We start from the raw sequence: 3,398 nt of genomic DNA on the forward strand, positions 1-3,398 counted from the left end.
CTAAGTTACCTAAATGCATCTATCTTGCCTAAATTCTAGTCTATCTAATCATTAGTGATCCAGCTTCACCTCCAGAAGAAGTAAGTATAAGGTTTTTTAATGAATCTTTGCAAATCGCCTTTCCTAATAATGTGCTAGTGAGTTTAACGACGAATGCGGCTAAAGTTTACCGTCTCTCAGAGAGCGGCTTGGAAGAGAGGGGTGGGGCGAGCAGTGCTCATTTGCATTTAAAGCGGCATGCAAGGAAACAGCTTGCTGTGAACAGAGCTGTTTTTGACGGGATACAAACGGTGTTGTTTTACACTACCACTGAGAAATTTTAACCAAACTATGTTACAGATTTTTCATTAAGACCCTAAAGAATCATATCAACTTGTGGAAAATGGGCATCCGATGACCCCTTTAAGGCTGAACCATAGTTTAAGTAGACATTTTGTTTACAAAAACTAATGGCTCTTTTCCACTGTGTGGTACGACTCGGCTTGGCTCGGCTCGGTTTGCGTTTCCACTGCAGTTTAGTATCGCTTTAGAGTGGGCGGAATTATTCACATGTCGTTATAGTTGTGCCGCGACTCCTGAAAAACTTTTTCATTCCGCGTCGCCCCATCAAACTCTCGCTGGATCCACTCCTCTGCTATCAACAAGAGGAACGTCTGTACTTCCTCAACAGACCACGAAACAGCCATTTTTTTGGTTGTCAAAAAAGGTGCGCTGATTCAAAATTCATTCGATCCTTCGCTGGCTGTGCTGTTTTAAATCTAGCGGTTCTGTTGCCAAAAAATCCTGACTGAAATTGTTCATAAATAATGTTTCTCTGCAAAATGGAACATAGTTGAAATTTCACTTTCACCTTTCTAATATTTTAGACATATATGTTAGGTTTTAGATCAGTCTATAGGGCCTTTCGCACCGCGGGAACCTTTTCATAGTACCAGAACTAATTGTGGAACTACCCACTTTTTGGCGTTTTCACACCGCCGGAACTGGGTGCGATTTTAGTACCGGACTGCCTTTTTCGAGAACCAAATTAGCTCCTACTCCGGAGCAGGGTCTAACCAGCACAACTGGTACTAATCGTGACGCAAGTAGACATTGATTGGCCAAACGCGTATGAAAACGCCCTCACCCGCCATGATATAAAATGCAGTGTAAACATTGTGTCAACTTATTTCGCAAGTATGGAAAACAGCGATAGATGGACGGATGCTGAAGTGCAGGCACTTGTAGCAAATGTAGCACTGCCAGTTGTCGTTGGAGATTCTTAGTCCTCCTTTCCATTCTTTCAATCGCTTTACGTATACGACGACTTTCCATGTCCATTATTGTGAAACCCGCGAGACACAACAAAAACAGCTCCGATCACAGCGTCCTCCATCCTCCTGTTGTTAACGTTGTTCTTCTTTGTTTCTGTTGTTGAACGCCGCGCACAAATGACGTCGCTGTCGACCGGCTTACGTCACTTCTTAGTACACACTGTCGGTGCGAATGCAACCCTTTAAATAGTACTGGGAAATAGTTCGTGCAAAAACGTCCCAGTACTTTAGTACTGTACATTTAGTTCTGGAACTAAAGCAGTGCGAAAGGCTCTTATAATTAACCAACTCTTCTGGGACAAACTGTATTTTTATTTTTTGATTAATTATTTAATGACTGCCAGTTTGTTTTTTGGACCTAAAAATCATTTAAAAATATTAAGAGGTTCTGAGTTTACAGATTTTTTTTTACTTTGTGAGATTTATCGGGATTAATTTGTATTTGTCTTTTTTTTTTTATTTTTTATCTAAGGTCTGATTTCACTGAAGGCAGAGGGTCCAGAACTGAATGGAAAGGAAGAGAAAGATGAGAAACATTATGATTTCATAACTGAAAAAAAATATTTTAGTTGCTCACAGACTGAAAAGTCTTCCTCACAAAAAACAGCTCAGAAGATGGGAACTAGAAGTTCTTTCACCTGCCAAGAGTGTGGAAAGAGTTTCAATCAACAGAAACCTTGAAGTCCACATGAGACTTCACACTGGAGAGAAGCCGTACACATGCCAGCAGTGTGGAAAGAGTTTTACACATAGAGGAACCCTTAATGCCCACATGAGAACTCACCCTGGGAAAAAAACCTTTCACCTGCAGCTTTTCACGAAAAGAGAGTCTTAAGATTCACATGAGAATTCACACTGGAGAGAACGGTTTTAAATGTTATCATTGTGCAATGAGTTTCACAGACAACAGTCACCTTAAGAATCACGTAATAACTCACGTCGGAGAGAAGCCTTTCATGTGCCATCACTGTGAAAAGAGTTGCTCAAACAAAACAAGCCTTGAGGTTCACATAAGGGTTCACACTGGAGAGAGGCCTTTCACTTGCGCCCTCAGTGTGGAAAGAGTTTCACAGTTAAAGGAAACCTTCAGACTCACATAAGGGTTCACACTGGAGAGAAGCCTTTCACGTGTCATCAGTGTGAAAAGAGTTTCACATATCAAAAGGACTTGAAACGTCATATGCAAACTCATTCTGGAAAGAAACTGCAGGGTTCCGAGTGTGACAAAATGTAGCAATTTTAAAAATCACTTGCAGATTCACTCTGGAGGAAGGCAATGTAATCTTTCTTTTGCTATAATACTTAAAGATACACATGAAAAGTCATGCATATGTGAGACCCTATTTTTGTTCTTTGTGTGGAAAGGGTTTTAAATGGCTCAGCAGTTTGAAATGGCACCAGAAAATATACAATCGAAATTAATTTAGCACAGATGCATAGAGGCTTTGTTTACAATTTTGATTCACTTAAATACCTCAGATCAAAATATTAGATAAACTTCCATTTTGCTGTGAAATGCCACAATGTAAATTTAAATTTTAAATAAAAGGCAAGACGCTTGAAGATTTGTTGTCCAGGAATTAGAATTACTCTTAATAGTAGGGGAATAGACTATTAAAATCATAGTTTTATATATTATTAAATTCAGAAACTTTCAGAAACTATGATTTGACAATGTTAATGTTCATATTTAAGCTATCCACCTTATTTTGCAATACAGAAATAAACTTTTTTTTTTTGTGTGTGAGAATTCCGATTCATTAACCACTATAGGTAAATAACTAGAAGAATTTAAAAAATGCAGTTAACCGTAAAACTATTTGTGCTACATACCAGTGCAGTTTCCCACAGCCTTACACTCTATTTGTGGCGGCACTCCCCTATCCTCATATATGAATGTGTATGTGTATATATATATATATATATATATATGCAAATTCATTTTCTGCCAGTAGGAGGTGCTTTTAGAGCGGGAGAGTTAGAGGTTTCCCTGGTAACAGCTGTACACAAAGCAACGCTCCGCTCACAAACGCTGCTTTTATCAGGCATTACATGCAAGATGAAATGAAAATGACATCAACAATT

The sequence above is a fragment of the Sinocyclocheilus grahami genome, unplaced genomic scaffold, assembly GCF_001515645.1.
Source record: "Sinocyclocheilus grahami isolate Dianchi unplaced genomic scaffold, SAMN03320097.WGS_v1.1 scaffold1333.1, whole genome shotgun sequence".
Lineage (NCBI taxonomy): Eukaryota > Metazoa > Chordata > Actinopteri > Cypriniformes > Cyprinidae > Sinocyclocheilus > Sinocyclocheilus grahami.